At 38.6% G+C, this 21,994-nt stretch overlaps 1 long non-coding RNA gene across 1 annotated transcript in view; it reads left to right on the top strand.

The window, feature by feature from the left end:
• LOC132648104 (uncharacterized) overlaps positions 1–12,069 on the top strand; it is a 30,440-nt gene extending 18,371 nt beyond the window's left edge. Inside the window, exon 4 of the long non-coding RNA XR_009586479.1 lies at positions 11,384–12,069. This is a non-coding gene — a long non-coding RNA (uncharacterized LOC132648104). The remainder of the gene's footprint in view (positions 1–11,383) is intronic.
• Positions 12,070–21,994: the final 9,925 nt, after the last annotated feature.

Genomic DNA, 21,994 nt, shown 5'->3' with positions numbered 1-21,994 from the left:
AACTCTTAAGCAATTAATGATTATAACTCTAGTAGAAGTGACATGATATGAAGCCACAGATGGACCACAGGAGACATTCCAGTGACTGGTTAGTACTTGTGGTGGCAAAGGAATGAGGGCATGGTTGTCCCTGGTTGCTGCGACAGCAATTAGAGTGGTCAGTCATGCTCAACTCCCCACAGTATACCACTGGTTTAAGGATAAAGGCAAACATATTCTTTCTTTCCCTTTGCAGTATTTTTTTATTATTATTATTTTAGTTTGGCTTTGAACATGTTTAAACTAATTATTTAGGTACTTAACACAATTTAAACAAAATAAATGAACCAGAAAAAATGCAATTTGCCTATATTCGTCACACATCACCCTCACTGGCACCAGTCACTGTCTGAATGGCCTGGGGCATGGGCTGATGTAAAATCTGATTTGTGAAGATTCCAAACTAGATGGTTGTATATTTTACCATATAGAAAGTTGATTATTGTGTATCTTGGGTGAAACCAAAGATGTCTGCCAACTAGGCTGGGCATATATTACTGTTTTCTAACTCTTGTGGCCTAGGACTCTGAGCTTTGTTGCTTTTTTTTTTATGGCATATGCTTAACTCCATTCAGCAATCCTTTTACATCTTACCTGGCAGTTAAAGACAGACAGAGAGAGAGACTGACAGAGAGGAGGAGGAGGAGGAGAAGAAGAGAGAATCCTTAGGAACCGATGAAAGAAGTGACTTGCATTCTATAATAAAGCAGGAGGCCGCAGTAACATAAACACTTTCATTTTTGCAGAAGCTGTGTGGTCACCATGTGAATAAAAAGTACCCATGTCCATCAGTCGGGAAGTTTCTCCAGCTTGATATACCTTTCCTTTTCTGGAAAGCAGTAACTATTCTAATTTTTATGGTAACCAATAATTTTATGTTTAACATTTATTTTAATTGAAACACACCCCCCCATATATATTGCATCTAGATTCATATATAAAATTATTACTACTTTAATCTCAATCTAATAAAGGAAAATGACAGGTAAAATATTTTTCCATGCTCAGCATTAATCATATTTCTAGGAAGGAATTCTACCATACAGTAAACATGTGTTTTAGAAATTATTTTTTCCCTAAATCTTGTTTAGAAATTCTAAATAAACCAAACCAAGATTAGGAAAGGAAGACAGATGTTCTAAAACTTTAATACTCATGGGCTTCTTTTGTTGATTTCAAGTCAAGTTTGTTTAAAGTCAGACTAAGAGACGAGAAGCCTAGCTGGAAACTGTGGTTCTGCAGGCAGCCCAGTTAGTTGCGTTTAGAGAAAAGATACCGAATGGGGCACATTGTGAAGGAAAGGAGTAAAAATTGGGTAATTAAAATGGGACAATTTGTGTTTGCTCTTAAGAAAACAGTATGGCGCTCCTGGGAGGGCTTATCAGAGACTCTGGTGTTAGTCTGAGCTCTGTCACCAACCACAGGTTGAATGACTAGTGACCTCTCGGGCTCTCTCTCTTTTCTTATCTGAAAGATAAATCCCTATGGGGCCAGGCAGGTGACCCTCATGTGTGAAATGCTGTGTAAGTGACAGGGCAGCTGAGCTGCAGCTGATCCCAGGTCACCAAATGGAGAATGTGGCCAAATGGCCCAATGTTGTTCAAATCCCCAGTTCCCAAGGACATCTAACAATCTGAGATCTTCATATGACATCTCCTATCTTAGCATTTTTTTTTTTCTCTGTAAAATAAATAAAGACCAACGCAAGCAAAGAAACACTTTCTACAGCTAATAAACCGTCAGGCAAAGATAGATTATTTACCCTGCAGTGAGTATTGTAGCCAGTATCTACCCCTGGCCCATAGGCTGTGGCTAATCCAAATTAAAATGTTAATGTAAACTAATTATTGACTTTCAAACCTTAACACAAGGAGAAACTGATTTCTTGTTGATAATACATGCTGATTATGTATTGGGACAGTATTTTTGCTATATCGACTTAAATATAATAAAAAGTTATTTTTATGTATTTCTTGTTACTTTAAAAACATACTTAATGATAATACATTGCAACATAAACTATCTTTCTGGCTCACAGCTGTGAGGTCTTTATGCATCTGTCTGTGTGCATAAAGAATTACTATTTCCCTTTTAAATTAAAAAAAATTAGAACTAAAAAAAAAAAAAGCTCCTTGAACTGTGGTTATGAGCTACCACGTGTGTACTGGGAATTGAATACAGGTCCTCTGTAAGGGCATTAAGGGCCCTTAGCTATCTCTCTGGCCAGTCCCCAGCCTTATATTTTTAATAATTATGACCTTCATTGTGTTTGAAGTATCTGCTCCAGTCATAAAGTATTAAATTCGTATACAATCCCCTGACTATAAAATACACAATTGTCTTTCTCTTCTTCCTCTTCAGAAAAAAAAAACCAAAAAACCAAAAAAAAAACCTAGGGGGAGTGGAAGGAAGGATGACAGGTACTTTGATGAGAGAGCTTTTGACTGCTCTAATCTAGAAGGCAGGCTAACTTTCATAAACCGATGTGCACAGTGGCTTTCTACCTTGAAGGACCTCGAACATTCTCTTTTTTATGATCTTCAAATACAGTCTGCTTACTCTGTGTAGATCATCATGAAATTTTACTCTAAGAAAGCACTAAATGGTACACTCAAACTTTTATGATTTTTCCTCAAATTATTTAACTGATAAACATAATTGTGTTGTACACTAGGAGAATCATCAAACTCTGACAACAGTCACTAATTGGGGAAGGATTCCAAGGAATTCTAAGGAGAAAAGATTTAGAAAAAGAAAAAAGAAATCCAAACAACTTATACAATACTGAATTATTTGGCCAGGTGATTAAAAACCACTTAAGAGTTTTAAAATTCAGTTTCAAGGTTTGGGAAAAATTAGTAATTAATACAGAGAACTTTTATGTAATTCTTTTAAAGGACACCCTTAACTCCTAGAAAATAAGCCATGTTGATAAAAAAGAAAATGAGCCTCACACACATATTTTTTTGCTCAGCAACTGTTAATACTTAGATAGTTGTAAAATGGTTAGCAGCATTTTATATAAGAAAAACATCATAGTGTAAGAGGGAAAAAGAGAGAGGATATAGGGCCTAAAAATGCTGCATGTTGCCTGAGTGCAGTTATTGGTACAAAAAGTCAATGCCTAGAATTATAAATCAAATAGTAAGAAATCAGTAAGGAATATTGAAATAATGGAGGAGAAAATCACCTGGGAGGGTTGAATTTGTTGCTTCTGGGTCAGGAGTTGACATGGAGATTGCTGTTTTTATTATTGTCCATGTACTGGTTGATTTTTGGGAAACATTCCCTTGCATTTGTCTGGGGAAAAAGGATATAATTATAAAAGGGCTTGACTTACGGAGCTCACTATCTCGAAAGAAATCATAGAACATAAAATTACTTCCATTCACTGTTAAGAAAAAGAAGGAGAGGAATATTCTGAAATATATAAAGGCTTTGTTTGAGATTGGTTAGTTCCATAAATTTAACCCAATCAAATGACAGTTTAAAACAGTGCCTAGCAGCCTGGTTCCTGAGTTTGATCAATGGGACCAACATGATGAAAGTTCCAACTCTTGAATGTTGTTTTCTGATCCCCACAAGAACATTAGAGCATGCACATACACACACACACACACACACACACACGAATACAGACACACACAGACACACACACACAAGAAAGAAAAAGAGATAGAGACAGAGACAGAGACAGAATAAAACATAAAAAGTAAACTGAGAACACCAGAATAGAAAATGAGGATTGTGGGTGGATCCTGGTGCTAAGGAATTAATAAGATATTCAACTTATTTAGCCATGAGAGATCTACAGCACAAATGTGATTTTTTTTCTCCTCAAATATTCACTTCTGAGTATATTTAAAAAAATTTGTTATATAGTTGTGTGTGTGTGTGTGTGTGCGCGCGCGAGTGCACACACGCACATATACACAGGCTTTCTCTTTATACCATGTGAATCCTGGGGATCAAACCCAAGTTACCAGGTTTGAGGACAACTGCTTTTACCTGCTGAGACAGCTCATCAACCCTGAATGTCTTAACATAAATCATTTAAAAATATATCCCTTCTGTTGTGTATTTCTCAGTGCAATGAGATGCTTTCCATAACAAATTTTGTTAAAAATCATGCCTAGCTTCTGCTAACTGTAGCCAAGCCAGAGGCAGTAGAATGAGTTTAACCCTATACACAACTCTGAAAGACTAAATGTTGCTTTAAGTATTTTTCCAGGCTTTGCAAGCTATTACACTCATACTAGATTTAGACAATGAACAAAATATTAAAAAGCAAATAAAAATCTATTAGAATGATGTCACCCCAAGATGGAAAAATAATTAGTGTTTTAAGTATCATTGCGCATGAGGACAGTATCTACCTTTTTTGACACTATATTTTTATTGCCTGCCATAATGCCTGGAAAAGATCCGGCATTTTATTTAGTCCTGAGTGGCTGGACAAAAGGCTTACAACTCATGATTGGCAGTACGAATTTAATGAGTTAGCCTGAGACACTGAGGTTGAACCTGACAACCTGCCCAGGCAGGTACTCTACCAGTAAGCTCTACAACCCTTCCACCCTTGCTCGTTCTGTTTTTATTTGGAAACAGTGTTTGAGGAAGCCACCCCAAACGGCTTTGAATTCACTGTATGACCTAACCAGGTCTTCAATTTGCCCATCTTTCTATGCCATCCAGCCAAGCAGCTGGGATCACAGAATTGCGCCATAGGCTTAGCCACAAATTTCATTTATGAGGATTCTAATGCCTTCACTTCTGAGATGGGAGGTCATTGTCAAAATGACTGGACAAATGAGATTCTGGCGTGTTTCTAGTACTTATAATCGATTAGACTTCTGCAAAATGTCAACTTTCAGCACTTGTTTCATCTTCCATAGTACTGTGTAGTTAGTCTCTCTAGAGAGCTACAAAAATGTCTCATGAAAATTAATTAGTGATAATAAGGATATGCATAATTGGATGCTGTGTTTTGCAAAGTGTGCCTAGCAGATGTACAATCCTCCCAATGGTAGCCTACACACACCCCTTGCCTGCCATGGATTGGGGAGTATGGGGGCAAATGCCGCTTCTCACCGTGGATTAAATTCTCCCATACATCCTTTAAGAGAGAACAGGGAAGAAAGGCCTAGACCGAGGAAAAGATAGAGAGACATATTACTGAATCTGGCACAGAAAGATCAGGTACCAGTGACATCTGGGGCAGCCCCAACAAACACTGTATCATCAGACACCTCAATTGTCAGTTAGTAAAGAACCTTGACTAAAAGTGACAAAGATGGTTTCCCTGTATTTGTTTGTTTTTGCAATGCTGAGGGTTGAACCCATGGCTGCACACATGCTCAGAAAGCTCCCTACCTCTGAGCTGTATACACCTCAGCCCATGGATTTCTCTGCATGTGAGAATGATCTCACGGTTCATCGTGTCTCCACTGACCGCCAGTTTGGCATTTAGAGCTGGGGGTCTTGGTACTCACTCAGGCTAAGATGTCCATGTGGAGAAGAGGAAATGAATATTGGAGGAGTCAGACCATTAAAACAAGGTCAGAGAGATTGAGTTGCAAAGTAGACTAAGCCTAGTCTATTATCATTACTATGTATAGCATCATGTACCAAGGTCTCATAGCCAACACGGTCTATTTACACTGAAATGGAAAGGCTCTCTTTTTATGAGTACATATCTTAATCCACAGATAAATGTTATTTCATGTTCCTTATGCCTTACATGTATTTTCATACTTTCTGCAAGCCCTTAGAAGCTGAATTGAGATGTTTGGGTTAAAAGATGGAAAAAAGTAGGTAAGTAGTTCTGCATGTGAAAATGGGTGGTCTTGAGCCATCTGGTCCTCATTGTAAATGAATCTCAAAAGGTAGGGATAAATAAGATTCCAGAGGAATGGAGATTGTAAGGTCACCATCTTTTGATGTTAAAAAAGAATAACAGATATTCGTTCAATTGTATGCATAGAGATTTTATATATTTTCATATATGTTGATCCTGGAGACTTTTATTTCCCTTAGGAATCCTGTAATATTAGGTAGCACAAAGTCCAAACAATGTCTTGTTTCTCAAGTCAGAAAAATTGTGACCACTGATGTGAAGTTACTTTACCCTGGAGTGTGACAGACACTTAAAATAAATAAATAAATAAATAAATAAAGCTAAGCATTTTCATTACAAATGCATTTGTAATTTATCTTCATTGTTTGTAAGATAGATATTTCTTTACAGGTTTAATCTCTGAACAGATACATCTTCAGAAACCTGTTGTTGGCTCTGAAACAATTTCCCTTGAGATGAAACAGTTTAGCCACCATATATGCTCACACAGACATGAAGATTCATTTCAAACTTATGTCTTTTGACTCTTAATTTTCTGACATTATTTTAAAAATGGGCATTGCTTTAACACACTTAATTTTCCAAAGCAACTTGTGCTTGTGATGTCTTCCTTGAGAGGAAGGTTTATGTTATATACTGTCATACTTCTGCTATTGCCTAAAATAAGGACAGACGACATCTCTTTAAAAGCTTACGCAAGCAACAGGAAGTCACCCACATCAGCAAATTATATGAAGAGAAGCAAAGTGCTGAAAGATTCGTTTCAACTTACCTGTCAAGATACAATGACTGGGGATGGAGAGATAGTTAAGAGTACATATATATACTGCTTGCTCTTCCAGAAGACCCGGGCTTGACCCCAGCACCTATGTTAGGCAGAACATGGAACTGTTTTTGAATCCAAATCTCAGGGAACTGATTTTTCTCCCCTGTCCTCCAAGGGTACCTACAAACATTAGCACATGCTAAGATAGACAGCTAAGATAGTCAGACAGACAGACACACACACATATACACTCACACACAGAGAAAGTTATAATGATATTTTTAATAGCTGTTTCATTGTTAGATAAAAGTTATTAACTGAATTGTGGGTTATAAATACTATATATTTTTATTTACTTATATTGACTATATATATTTACCATATATTACTACATATACTTACTACATAATTTAAAAATGTTTTAAATTATGTATTTGTTAATTTAAATATATTTAAATTAAAGTTTAATACCTCATTCTCCCTTTCCCTTTTTCTTTCTTCATCCTCTTCCATGTCTCCTCCTTCCAAGTGTACTCTCAAATTCCTAGCCTTGTTCTTTGATTAAAATATCTATGCACAAATACAAAAATACAACGGGCTGAGTCTAATATTCATTGTTTGCATGTATATGGTTTCAGGGATGACCATTTTGTGTTGAGTAACCAATTAGAGGCCCATCTCTGGGAGGGGTTAACTCTCCCTCTCTCAGTAGCCATTACTTTCCTGCAGTTCTTTGTATAGAGGTGGGGCCCCATGAGATCAAACCCCTTCTGAGTTAGCATGTCTGTTGGTGTTGCCATTGCTCAGGTCTTGCTTGTGCAAGCCTTTTCTAGCACAGGCAGTCTCATTGCAGACTTCCTGGCATCCTGGCTCTTACAGTCTTTCCTCCCCATCTTCTGTGATGTTCCCTGAACCATCGTACAAGAGCTGTGCTCCAGATAGTTCCACTGTGGTCTCCATGATCTATTGACTTCTGCATTGTGTCCAGGTATAGTTTTCCATCTGCTGTAAAACTTTTTTTTTATTTTTCCTTTATCAAAGGTGTAATTCATCCTAATATATATTATATACACATACATAACATATTATATACACATATAATTTAATAACACATACATATGCCAGGTAGTGAGCATGTTGGGTATGGTGCTTGCTATACTAGAACTTACTTTAAAACAGATCATACATCTATTTTCTCAAAGTCATGTGCTTTGCCAAATATGTTCATTCAACATAAAGTTGGACTCCATGACCTTTCAACGAACCCTATGATTTAGTTACACATATTGGTTTCAAATGGATTTACTTTCCTAAAATTATTCTTCACATGTAACACTAGATAGGCAGGGGGATTAAAAAAAATTAAACATTTGGAGAAAGGCATTTTATATAACATTTACAAGAGAATATATTGATTATCTCTGATATATTTCTCAGTTAGGTGACCAAGGCCAGTGATGATGCAGGTATGCACATCTCTCTGTGAAGGTGAGCCACAACTCTCACCTCATTCCCTCAGAAGACTGTGACATTGACTTAATGGCAGGAAAAACTGAATTTCCTACAGTATCTGAAAGTTCATGAACTACTTTACTTTTAGAAATCTATGTGTCTGTAGAAACATGTATACCTCGAGGATTAAAAATGGCTGAAATATAATATATAATAAGACATCTTACAGTTGCAGTGGGAAAAAGTGGTGGCTTTAAAAAAATTTTTTTGTGGGTAACCCTCAACTTAAAATTAACCTTAATTGCAAGTTTAGAATAAGTAGGCATTACTTACTTGGCTTGTGACAGGAAAACTAGGATAATCAACCAACAATTTAAGCTTATTTTTTCTACCATGATGTATTGTGCATCGTGGTAGATGATATAGAAACAAAGGGATCTACAAAACCGGTCTTCATTGAAGTGGAACGGTAACCCTTAGGTATGGTGTTCTTCCTAATGGTAAGTGTTTCTTCACAATCAGTGTAAGTCAGCGTTGAGTGAGAATCTGTCTTATCAAACAGCAACGCAGTGTGCCCTTCCATATCCTATTTTCTATTGCCTTGGAAATCCAGGATGAGGAAAACTTATGCCTCTACTTACTTTCTATTGCTGTGATAAAATGCTATGATCAATAGCAGCTTGGGAAGAGGATGGGCTTAATTTGGCTTACAAGTCCTGATCACAGCCCATCATTAAAGGAAGACAAAATGGGGACTCAAGACTGGGCAGGAACCTAGAGGCAGGAACTGAAGCTGAGACCATGGTGGAGCACTTCTTACTGGCATGGCTTCCTTAGCTTGCTTTCTTATACCACCCAGGACCACCTGTCTAGGAGGTGGCATTCCCCTCGGTGGACTGGGTCCTTCCACATAAATCCTTAACCAAGAAAATCTCCTACAGATTTGCCTAGAGGCCATCAGATGGAGGAGCTATTTTCTCACTTGGGGTTCCTCTTCTCAGATAATTCTTGCCTGGGCCATGTTGACCAAAAGCTAACCACTGCCCTATCTTAAAGCATAATACGTAATTATAACTAATATTTACTGGGAACTTCCTATGTACCAAGAATTTTGTTTTTAATATATTTTAAAGGGCTTAGAAATGCCAAATATTGGAAAGAGAGCAAACAGTAAAATGTAGTTTTTGAGCCCAAACAGCCTTCTTCTAAAAATAGCATTTTTAAACACTCTCACATGATAGCTCCACTATTTCATGATTCTTTAAGTATAACAAAAAACAACTTTGAGTTTAGTAATGCTTTGAAATAAATTTATGCTTCATGATCAGGGTGACATATGTGCATATTTTAAAATGTAGGTATAGAGATTTACATATCTGGTATATATACATATGGTACATATAAAGATATTTAAACTGCATATGGATATCTGCATAGCAAGTTCCCTACATATATTTATGTGATTTTTCATATACAAACATATAATCATGCATTTCTATGAATTAACAGTTATACAACCATTCTACATGTAACCTTAAGAAGTGTTTGAGTGAATACTGGTCTCTCAAACTGTCCCTTTTAAAGTAATCTGGAGGCCTTCCAGGTAAGCAACATTATTTTTGAAGACAGGGAGTTACCCTAAGCTGGTACCTCAGCAAACCAATTCATGCACAGCTCAATTCAAGGTGGAAAATAGATGCATTCTGCCTTGCTAGTTTCTCACCTGTTTTGTTTAATGTTTCTGATATTCTTAGAGTCTTCTTACATAAGGCAGAGTTAGTTTCCTTTTATGGTAAGTTTATTTTTATATTTTAAGGTATTCTCCATTCCTATCTTGTCAAATGCTATGGTCCCCCACAACCACCAAATTTAATATGACAAAATATTAACTCCCACCACAATGGATCAGGAATTGGAGCCTTGGGAGCCTATTTAGTTATGGGACAGAGCTGTAAAAAGTGGAAATACTGTCCTTGTAAAAGGCTCTGAGACACTCTTCTCCAATTCTACTAGGAATGTGCACGGAAGAGCCATCTACAAACTAGGAAATAGGTACCCATTAGACCTCACATCTATTGATACTTTCTTATTAGATCCCTGGTGTCCTGAGCTATGAGATATATTTCTATTATTTATAAGTCAGCCAGTCTATATTTTTTTTAAAAATAGCATCTGGAATTAACTAAGGCACTGGATTACTTTTTCTTTCTTAATAATTACATGGCAAAGACAGTATTTCTCAAGGTCTTTCGGGATCTTATTTTTTATTAATCAGTGTTTTCTTAGTGTGAATGTGAGTCTATGTGAACAAGAGTTCTATTTGTATAGCAAACATGGTTTCCACAGAGCTTATCTTCCTTGACTTTCCTTCTTCCCATCCTTCTCATAGCTAGTGGAACCTACTTTCAGAGATCTTTCTTGTTTTTTTTTTTTAAACATTAAAAAAGTCTTCTACTTCTAAGCATTTTCTAAAGTGCTGCTTCGTTCTGAGAGTTTAAACACTGTATCAGTGTATTCTGACTTGTCCTGTACAGTAGCCCCTAAGTCCTTTCCAGCTCAGCCCAGAATGTAAATTTTAAACAATTAGGCAATAAATATAATTGAAGTTTCCACAGTGTGTGTGTGGGGGGGGGGGGGGTAGTGGAGAGATCAGATCAACTCCAGGTGTCATTTCTCAGGTGTCATCATTTTCTTTCCTTTGGGGAAAAAAAAATGAAGTGGTCTGCAGTTCAACAAGGAAGCAAGGCTGGTGACCATCTTGCCCGCGATATCACATATCTCCACATTCCCATGCTGGGATTACAAGTGCTCACTACCATACCCAGCATTTGAATATAGGTTCTGGGGACCAAGCTCAGGGCATCAGTACTTGCAAGGCAAGCACTTCACTCACTGAGCCATTTCCCCTAAGGAGACCTTTGAAAAGTTTCCCCATATGCCTGCAGAGACTTAAATCCACAACTGGCTTGAGATTGAAAGACCCAAATCAGTCGATGACCGAGTCATAAATTCTCAGAAATTGTTTAGGATCTGGAAAGCAGAATGAATTTAGAAAGCATCCTCAGTGATGAGATGCACTTGACTGCTCCCGGCGTCCATCACCTCCCTAGAGTCTTATACTTAACTTGAATACAAGCACGGATTTCTTATGTTGGCCAAACATTCCTCATTAACTTGGCTGAACTCTGCTCGATGTGGCTTCTCATTCTTCCCTCAGACTCTGTAACTTAATTCTTTGGACCGAATGAAGCATTTTCTTTTCCCTTCAGGAACAGCTGCTGAGTAGCTGCCCTGAGAAGGACCATCACTCTCTTACCCAGACGACGGACCCATCATTGCCGAAGAGCCAGAGAGCAATCTCGTCACATTGTCCCCAACTACGTATCTCATTAGTGTCCCCTCCTTCTATTCTGTACTTGTGTAGGGATGCTTCTTTTTGTTCCATAAAGCCTTTAAAGCCTTTAGATTTTCTGATATGTCTTCTGGGAATTCTTGAGGATGGAGAAGGTAATTTTTTTTCTAGACCACAAGAGGAAGGAAGGATTTCAATCCAGTTTTTGTGAACTTGAAACCCAGATGATGGGATAAGGATGGGAATTACAGCACTTTGTCTGATAGCCCCTTCATCCTGTACCTATTCTGAATCAATACGTCTCAGACTTTGTCTCACAATCTGGAAAGGATAATGCATTCTGACTTCAGTTGATTTTAGTTTCTATTTCATACATCCATGAGAAAGGATGGTTGTATATTATCTTGAGAACCTAAGTGTTTCTACTGGTCAGCTCTGATGATTTAGCACAATCGCTCTGCAGAACCCAAATAAATAACATCCTTATGTTTGAATGATTTGATTTGACATCATGAATAAACAAGATGTCTTTGTAATTAATGGCTCCCTTCCCAGGCGTCTCAGTTTCAACAGCATATAGGCACAAACACAGATATTTATGTGTGTGGAAATTTTCGAGTGGAAATGTATGCATCGATGTATAAATAAATTTATATAATGGAAAACCTGTGCTTTAGTGATTTTTCCATACTTGTATATTCATTATTTGTCTTGGCCACTTATAATTGAATATCATCTATAGTCATGAAAATTCTATGAGGCATATTTGAAGAATCCGCTTTTGTTTCCCATCACATTAAAATGTGCCTTCCCATTCTCATATCTGTATAATCTTCAGCAGGATATTTTTATTGCCACCTGGAATTATTTAATAATTAAAGATATAAAATTTGAAAACTGTGTAACTATTCTAGATAATGATTTTCTCAAGAAAGTGTGAATTCCCATCATGAGAAACCATGTTCAACATAAAGTTTGGGGAGATGGAGAAGGAGCAGGGAAGATTAGGCCTAAAACAGAAGTTTATTAACACTTGTAAAAACAACTCAAAACTCTCCAATTTATGGCATTTCAACAAGTTCTCATGTTGGAAATCACTTGATACTTCATGTCTAAGGAAGATCATTGATGTTTTCTGCATGAGCAGAGAGCTAAGTGACAGATAGCACATTTTATGGAAGATTTTATTTTTATATTGTGTTCTTTTGAGCCTGTCTGCCTGCCACCTTCCTTCCTTCCTTCCTCCTTTTCTTCCTTCCTTTATTTTTTCTCTCATCATCCTTCTTTCTTTCTTTTTTAAAAACAGTTTGTTTATTTTTATTTTTATATGTGTTTGTATTTTGCCTATATGTGTCTATGTACCAGGTGCCAATGGGACCCAGAAAAGGAAGTCAGATGCCCTGGAACAGTTGGCTCTTAGCTGCCATGTGGGTGTTGGGAATTTAACCTGGGTTCCCTGAAAGAACATGCAGTGCTCCTTTTTACCACAGAGCCATCTTTTCACTTCTGCCTTCTGTTTCTTTCTTTCTTTCTTTCTTTCTTTCTTTCTTTCTTTCTTTCTTTCTTTCTTTCTTTCTTTCTTTCCTTTCTTTCTTTCCTTCCTTCCTTCCTTCCTTCCTTCCTTCCTTCCTTCCTTTCTTTCTTTCTTTCTTTCTTTCTTTCTTTCTTTCTTTCTTTCTTTCTTTCTTTCTTTCTTTCTTTCTTTCTTAAATACTGTCTTGCTATATAGTTCAGCTAAACTTGAACTTCCAGTACTTTCACCCAAGTCTTTTGAATACTAATGTAAAGATGGCTGGTCCATGTCACCCCTTCAAGTCTGAGATCTTTCCTAATGTATTTCATTTGACAAGAATGATTCCAGGAAATAATCATCTATTTAAAAGGTTATAAGAAGGAATAATGGAAGAGGAAACTGAAAAAAATTCACTTTCCTTTCCTGGCAATTATGGAAAGTCTGGGTTGATAAGATTAAGCAACAGAAACAAATATAGGAGAATAGGGTTGGAGAGATGGCTCCACGGGTAAGAGAGTAAGAGAGCATGCTGCACAGGCATGATGACCCAGGTGCAGATCCCAGGCCAATTGTGGTCTCGTTTGCTTGTAAACTTGGCAATGTAGGCAAGTGGATTGTTGGTGCTGCCAGCCTAACAACAAAAAACAAAAAAACAAAAACAAAAACAAAAACAAAACCCCAAAACCTGAGCTCCATATGCAGGGAGAGACCCTGCCTCAGAAGAATAAAGCAGTTCTCACCTCCCTGTAATTCTAACAGCATCAGCGTTCCAACATGCCCTTCTGGCCTCCAAAGGCGACTGCATATAAGTGGTATAAACACAGATAAAAGGAATAAATTTTAAATGATTATTTTTTAAAAAGCAACCTGATGTGTTCATCACAATATTTTGCCTTCTCTTTTCAATTCTCAGTCATGTGTATGTGTATATATATATATTCACATATACCTCAAAATGAACTTCATGTGAGGACAAACCACGTGAAGAGCTCCTATAGCTACCAAAGACCCACAGTTTGGTGGAGATCCTGCTGCCTGACTTCCAGGCATGTGACCTGTTCCCATCTTTGTTCGGCAGAATTTGTTCATCCCCCTTCTCTTCTTTCCATTAAACCTTATTTTAGTTGTAAACAATTGCTTTGGCAACACATTCCATTGCATTGGACTATATCATCCAAATTCCAGGAATCTGCCTGCCCCTTCTTATCTGCAGAGTTTAGTGAGAACATTTTCTCTACTGATTGTCTCCTTAGGTCATCCAGAGACATGTTAAACTCCCAAGCACTCAGAGCCGATGCTGGGGTAACCATGGCACCATTTGTTGAATGTCCCCTAGCTGACACTGATCCATTGATAACCTCTCCCTGGGTCTGACTTTCCAGCTGTTTTTCCACTCACCCCATAGCTGAGTAGTTCAGACCTTGTTTTTTCACTTAATTGATGTGAGTGTTGTGTGGGGTAGAATCAAAGTCACTGCTACCCTGTGAAGATTGATTATATCACTGGTTTCTTTTGCATCCCCCAGAACTCCGCAAGGAGGTCAGTCTGGTCAGACCAGCCACACTCTTGTCACAGCTAAACTTCTCTTCTTATCAAAGCGTTTATCATGTTGGATTGTAATGTTTTTGCCAATATTTTCTCTAAGTATTCCAACCTTGCTGAAATTACTATATAGAGCTTACCTGGAAAGTGAGTGAGAAATTCAGAATAGCTTTTAACTGAATTTACAGAGGGGAAAAACAAAACAAAACAAAACAAAACAAAAAAAAAACTTTCAGAGACTCTTTTAGTGTACTAAACCAAAAGTTGGAGTTTAGAGGGAAAGATTACTGGGTACAAAATAAAGAGATTGTGGTTTTAAAGGGAACTTTCAAGAGACCATGTCTATGCCATTTCTTTTCTTGATTTCTTTTGCTCGTGCCTGAGCTTGGCATATATCCCACAGCTATTCAAGTAAGAAATCATCCCATTTTGAGAGCCATAGCTTCATCTTGTTTGTTAATATTTCTGCTTTAGGATAAAAAAGGTCTATCATCATCTTCCTATGGGTATACTAAACATTGATATATCATGCAGGGATGGAGCATTTGTTGGGTTTATAGGGAATTCCTTTCTGTGCCCAGGGAATTTAAGCATCGACTTGAAAGGAGCAGATGTGGTCATGAGGCTTCTCCCGTCCCGACTCACCACAGAGCAGTAACTCAGTTAATTTATTGCTTTGGAAGACTTTGACACCATAGTGATGTACCTGGCCTACTCATGGTGGGGCTAGGTGAAATGCTGTATTGGCAACAGCCTCTCATCCTTGCAGTGAGACATGATACTATTGAAAGCATTCTGAGGGGTAGAAATGCACAGTGGAACATTCAAGCTGAAAGAAAGGGGATGTAAAGCCATTGGCTGGATGAGCTGTGTAACAATTCCTTCACGTGTGGGAAGGCTTCAGGTCCTGAAGCGATATTATCTACCTAATCTTGGAAAGGAAAATTTTACTTCTGCCTCCTTATTTTAAGGGAAAGACTCCATAATAATTTTCTAGATCTTTATGTAGTTTCTTTGAATAAAAAGTGTCTAAGAAATCTAGCCAGAGACACAGATAGGAATGAGCTATAGGGAGAGGAAAGAAGATGACAAGTTCAAAGTCGGCCTCAGCTACATAATGACACCTAATCTCCCAAATAAAATTTATCAAGAACAACAACCTTATCCCTGTTCTTTCTTTTAGGAATAAACTTCCAGCAGTGTTTTACAATAAGGGGAAGGATTGCCAGGCTGATGAACCCTCCAGGTTTATTCTAAGGATCCACTGGAACCTAGAGAAGGTGACAAAACAATAGAGAAAATATGTCCTGTCTCTACAGAACTTCTATACCTATTCTTGGATGGAAAGGGCACTCAAAGCGAGTCCTGTTAACATCAATCATATTGCTGGTCCAAGAATTAACGTCTAACATAATACAGTGTCCTGGGTCATTGCAATAATTAAAATTGACCACCCTGTACATTAAACTCCCCTCCCCACAGTAAGGTAGTTTGTAAACTATGTGGGACCCTAGACCAAGACGATCTAGTTCATGCTCTGCCACTCATACTTTTGTCTATGCAACCGATTCTACCTTGCTTGGAGTTCTGTGCTCCCTGGGTGAGGGTGAATGCAAGTAGGCAGTTTCCTTAAGGTAGCAATATTCAATATTTGTTTCCAGTTTGTTTTAAAGGCTCTGATGCAGGAATCCCAAGATAGCTGGTATAGGACAGACACAATGTCATAGTGCCACAGAAAGAGCAAATTTAAGTAGGCCTGAAAACAAATAGCTGCTTTAACCACACCCACTGAAAGCCCCAGCAACTCTGTTGGAAAGCACATATCTCATGTAGATATGTGTCTTTCACTTATAATTTGTTTGATAGATAGCATTAACTATGCTTTGGTTGCTCATTGGTAAACTATTTGGAGTTCACACTCTTATGTTGGTTCTTGTGTTTAGTGATGCCGCACTCCGTCATGTTGATACCTAAGCTGAAAAACATAAACAACGATTACTGTGGTATAGGAGATTCCTGCATCAAAAGAATGCCTCAGATCACCACAACCATGACCCAGCTGTCAGAGTGTGGAGGTCAGACAGACAAAAATACACTGAATAACTCCTTTCCAGGAGGTTCCTGAGCAGCAGTAGGCCAGAGGAGGCCAGAAGAGGGCACTGGAATCTGGCAGTTGTGAGCTGCCAGACACGGGTGCTAAGAACCAAACATGTATCCTCTGGAAGAGCAATTAAGTGCTCTTAACTGCTGAGCTATCACTTCTGCCCCAGTTCTGGGTACCTTAAAATAAGCGAATAGTCCCACAATTTACCCTCTATACATCCATGGCTATTATCCTACCTTGGGTACTATGACAGGTATCACATTCATGAAGATGATGGCTTTGTGATAAAGCATTGGGAAGTTGCCACTTTAGGAAGAAAAGAAAAGACAGATGTTTCAGGTAGGGTTTGCTTACTGGTGGCTAATGGGGTAAAGTCAGTTATTGTGTATATTTATCGGAGCCTGAGGTAAGATATGACTGATCAAATCACAGAGAGTATATGATATAATACCTTAGCCAGTAGCTTTATTCTTTAGTGTATCCTGCAAGTCTCCCACAAGAAGCAGAGTTTTAAATGCCATGAGCTTCTTATCTGGGGAGTAACATTGGAAAAGGAATAATGACCTTGAAAGAGAGTGGACAGGAAAACTTGGAGCATTTAGTGCAAGATTAAATTGTGATATAATGACTAATTAGGAACATGACAATTTCTTTGAATGCTTGCCCTTAATGAACCTTATTGGACACACACCATAAAAGTGATGTCAAACTGTTTCCAGAACCCAAGAACGATACTGAATATATATATTATATTAAGTATAATATATATATATATATATATATATAATATACTTGAATTAAATAGAATTGTGACTTTGAGATGCAGTTTCTCAAGTATTTAACTGAATGGAAAAAAGACTTTCCAGTGTTCAAAATGCAATAAAGATGAAAAAAATAAAAGAAAGAAAACCGAGTTCTGTAATCATATTTTTTCAAAATATTTGAGGTTTGTGAATCTTACCAGGAAAGACGTTATAAACTAACCCCAAATTATTTCCAAGGTTCATAATTGGAGCTGTGTAAGTGAGCACTGAGCAATATTATGACCTGCAAATACATCTCATATGAACTTGAATCCACAATAGTTTTCGAGTTTCCATGGGTTAGATTTTGACTGGGTAGGGGTTGAAGGAATGCAAGAAAGAAGTTTAAGGGCTAGACAGTTCTGGGGTTAAAACCAAAAGAATGTAATAATGCGCGGTTCAGCTATGTGGCCTCTCAGTGCTGCAGAGCTAACCCTCTTATTTCCTTTGACACTGGGAAGCTGCTTGTTTGACATTGTGAGATCGGGTACAGTTCTGAAGAGGAGACTCAGAACAGCAAGACAACCTCATGAATCACATCATCTTAGCAAGGCAAGGAGTCAGTATGTGCTCTGAGGGTTCACCCACAAGGCCTATGATTCCTTAAAGCCTTTTATATTGAGAAATTTGTCGAACTCATATTCTGCTCCCTGGTATTTTCTGCCTTATTAGGTATTCTTAATTTCACAGTAGTGTGTAAAGCTGGTGGTCTTGCATATGTGTGTGTTCCTCTGCAAAGGGCAGAGGTTAATGTCAACTGTCTTCCTCAATCACTCTCTGCCTTATTTATTTAAAATAAAACAAGGCTACCTTTTAAATTTTGTTTTATTACATTTTGTGAGTGTGTGCCTGTGTTTGTGTGTTTGTATCCATGAACTTGCTCATATATCATACCATGTTTATGGAGGTCCAAAGGCAACTTAGGGTTGTCCCTTTCTGCCATGTGGGTCCTGGAGATAGAACTCAGGTCATCAAACTTGGTGGCAAATGGTTTTACATGCTGAGCCATCGTGCTGGTTCCCTGTCTTAATCTTTGAGCTATGATCTCTCACTGAGCCTGTAGGTCACTGGCTCGGAGTGGCTATCCAGCAAGCCCTGTGTGTGCACCTTTCTGTGTCATTGTCTCCTCCATTCTCCTCTCTTCCTGGAAGTACTAGGATTACAGGTATTTTTCTGTACTTGGATTCTTTTTCTTAGTGAGATTTCTGGAAATTAAACTCAGGTCTCAAGTCACATGTTCCCCAGCTTGCAAAACTGATATTTTTGGGAGTAACTACTTGCTTGTCCATTGGACCTTAGAATTCAGTTCTCCGTAGTGCTGTAGCTAGAGGAGGTCTTGTAAGTCCAAGCATTCAGAGGCGTGGTGATAATGACAGACAAGATCCTTTAAAGCAGTAGTTCTCAGCCTGTGGGTCATGACCCCTTTGGAGCTCGAATGACCCTTTCACAAGGGTTGCCTAAGACCACTTGCATATTGGGTGTATATGTTAAGATTCAGAACAGTAGCAGAATTACAGTCATGAAATGGCAATGAAAATAATTTTATGGTTGGGGTCACCACAACATGCAGAACTGTATTAAAGGGTCGCAGTGTTAGGAAGGTCAAGAATCACTGCTTTAGAGGTAGCTGTGTCTGCCCTGGGACAACTCAGTTCTAATGAGGGGAGACTGAGGAGCATTCCCAAAGGAGGGTTTCATTTACACGACTGCTCCATCCCTGGCTTACATCCTTTCCACAAAACACTCAAAAGAGACACTGGCTACAGTCCCTCAGACATTTGACACCTGTCCAGGCCAAAGGGGCCCAACATGCACTAATTAGATGAAAACAACTTCCTAAAGGGTTCTGGTGCCCACCAGATTCTCACCAACCCTTTTGCTCACTATGGAAGGGGTACGTAACAACCTCATAATCATTTTACTTCCTCTTTCAGCTGACTTTTTTGTTCAAAGCTGTTTTCACTTTCTGCCTAAATCTCCTTGCAGAGAACTGTGGCCGGGTCTCCGAACATCACAGGCGATGTTTTCTGACAGACATGAAGAATTAAAGTGAAATGCATGCACTGTTTAAAATAAAAATCATCTATGTCATGAATAAGAAAAACAAAACAGATGGAATTACGTCTTTGGTCATGCCCCAGAACAGTTTCAAGCTCTTCTAAAATACTTAATTTAATAAAGAAAGGGGGGGGATCCTTCAAGATTCTAAATGCAATAAAACAAAAAGGCTAATTCTCAATCATGTAAGAATTTGGTATCAATAGTTTCGGTGTAAGGAATTCACTGGTAATATGCACTGCGTTTATGGGTCATAGGTTGAGGGTAAATCACTGAAGCGGAATGACTATTGATTGGAATGTCAGGGACAAAGTAGTTTTGCCTTAGCCTATGCCAATATAAAAGAAGGATCTATTGTGTGGAGCTGTGGTCAGAAAAGGGAAACCTCCTATCAAATGGGGTGATGTGTGCCTGCAGTCTGGTGGACACAACGTTCCTCCAGAGGCATTCTGAGCAAAAGATTCCTCACAGACCATTTCTCTTTCACAGCTTCAAAGGCAGGAGGGTGCATGTAATCCTTCGGTTAGTTCCAGAGTCACCAGGAAAGCCCACAGTCCTCAGGCTGCCTGGCTGCTTTGTGGATGGAATGCTTCAACTTGACATCAACAGGAAAGCACAATCAGTCTTAGCCAGGGGACGTTGGAAATCTCTTTCTCAACTGATCGGTGGGGGAAAGACAGGAGAGAAAGGAAGGGTTTACTCAATACCAGAGTGCTTCGTAAACAAGTGCCCGTGGTCGTTTCCTGCAGGGAAGTGGAAAGATTAGCCTGGTTTATACGGAGCTGAGGAGAGGGCTTAGCCCACGTTGTAGCTAATTAAACAAGAGTGAATCATTGCCCAGCCACATCTAGATAATCTCCAGCCATTATCTTTTATAATAACAGAGGACTCTTGAGGGGTCCATTCTCCTCTGACTGATGTCTATGAAGAGGTGAGTGCGCCCTTCCCGTGCGTGACATACAGGGCCGTTCGAGTGTCACTTTCTGGTCTCCATCCTTTCACTTGTTCTTTATGTATTTAAGATCATACACAAGATACTGTTACAGACCCTAATTGTAAGCTTTTAAAACCGTGTGTTAGGAAGCTCAGGATCACTTTCAGGTTCTTAGAAGCAAAGTCCCTCTTGCCAAGTATCCTTGGGGACCTTTGTTACTCGAAGTGGGCTCTTTGCCAGATGCTGTAGCAAAGCTTTATAGAAATAGACAAGATAAATGGATTTTTAGTGTAGTACTGTGCCAGACTTTTAATTTTCGGGAAATTATTTTTTTAACCTAGCTGAGAGTCAAGTCAATTTGTGACTTAGTTGAGAGGTTGGGGGATTGGGGGTGGGGTGGCATGTGACATCTTAAAGTCAGAAAAGCCTGCCACACGAAACAGATTTCTCTTGGCAATCAAGATAACGTAAGAACCACAAACACATTGTCACAGGGAAAAATTACATCTTGCACTGATCATGTATAGATGACTTATTCCTCTTTCAAGTTCAAGCACAAAAGGACTGTTTATATATTTCCCCTTCTGACCCAGGAGGGCAGAACAACCTCAGAGGCCTGAAGAGACGCTGAAGAGTTTCCAGCTATTCCTTTGGTAAAGAAGTAGCATGTGTGATCTCACAGACAACCCAAGCCGCTGAGAACCAGAATGAAGTCACAGCCAGAGATGATCCGCTGTGTTTGTTAATGTTTTGATAACCCCCGCACAGAAACCAACATCATTGCCACCATTTCAGTATTTTTTTTACTTTTAAAAGATTTTATTTATTTTTGTTTTCTGAGTATGTGCGTCTCACACATGTGTACCTATGTGTCCCTCATGTGGGCCTGATGCCTCAGTGGCTGGAAGTAGGCCTAGGATGGCTGTGAGCCATCCTGTGGTGCTGAGAAATGAACCCAGGCTTCTGAAGAGTAACAAGTACTCTTCAACATTGAGCCATCTCTCCTGCCCCAGTGTTGTTTTTTTTTGTTTTGTTTTGTTTTGTTTTTGTTTTTGTTTTGTTTTTTAATACTTCGCTTGATTTCTTTCTATTAGAGCAGGTCTTTCCCTAAATGGGATACTGGCTGCCAGTGTGACTTCAAGGGATCCTACGATAGCACCCTCAAATTTTATGATATCGTTAAATTTTATAACATATCCATCACATGGTGAACATAATTGTGTGAAACAATTGAAAAATGTTCGCTGAGCCCCTTTGAAGTGCTGAGTTACGTGACTGAAACAGATATCTGTGCAAAAGCAATGAACGGTCCTTTAAAAATGTTCCAAGGAGGTGCAGAGGAGGAAGTGTTTGTGCTTAGCTTAGAAATATACAAACACATACACTCAGCATTAAGCAGCAATACAGGACAGTAATGTCAGCAGGGAAACAGTGACAGGAGGCAGTGGTGTGGATGAACGCCTGCTTTCATAATAACGTCTGTGCGTGTGTGTGTGTGTGTGTGTGTGTGTGATAGAGATTGTTCTTTTCAGTTTTTTTTATAGCTAATCTTCCCTTCTTTCTCCCTCCCTTCC

This window comes from Meriones unguiculatus, chromosome 15, assembly GCF_030254825.1.
Source record: "Meriones unguiculatus strain TT.TT164.6M chromosome 15, Bangor_MerUng_6.1, whole genome shotgun sequence".
Lineage (NCBI taxonomy): Eukaryota > Metazoa > Chordata > Mammalia > Rodentia > Muridae > Meriones > Meriones unguiculatus.
The sequence above is the reverse complement of the archived record's forward strand: the minus strand, read 5'-3'. Positions and strand labels throughout refer to the sequence as shown.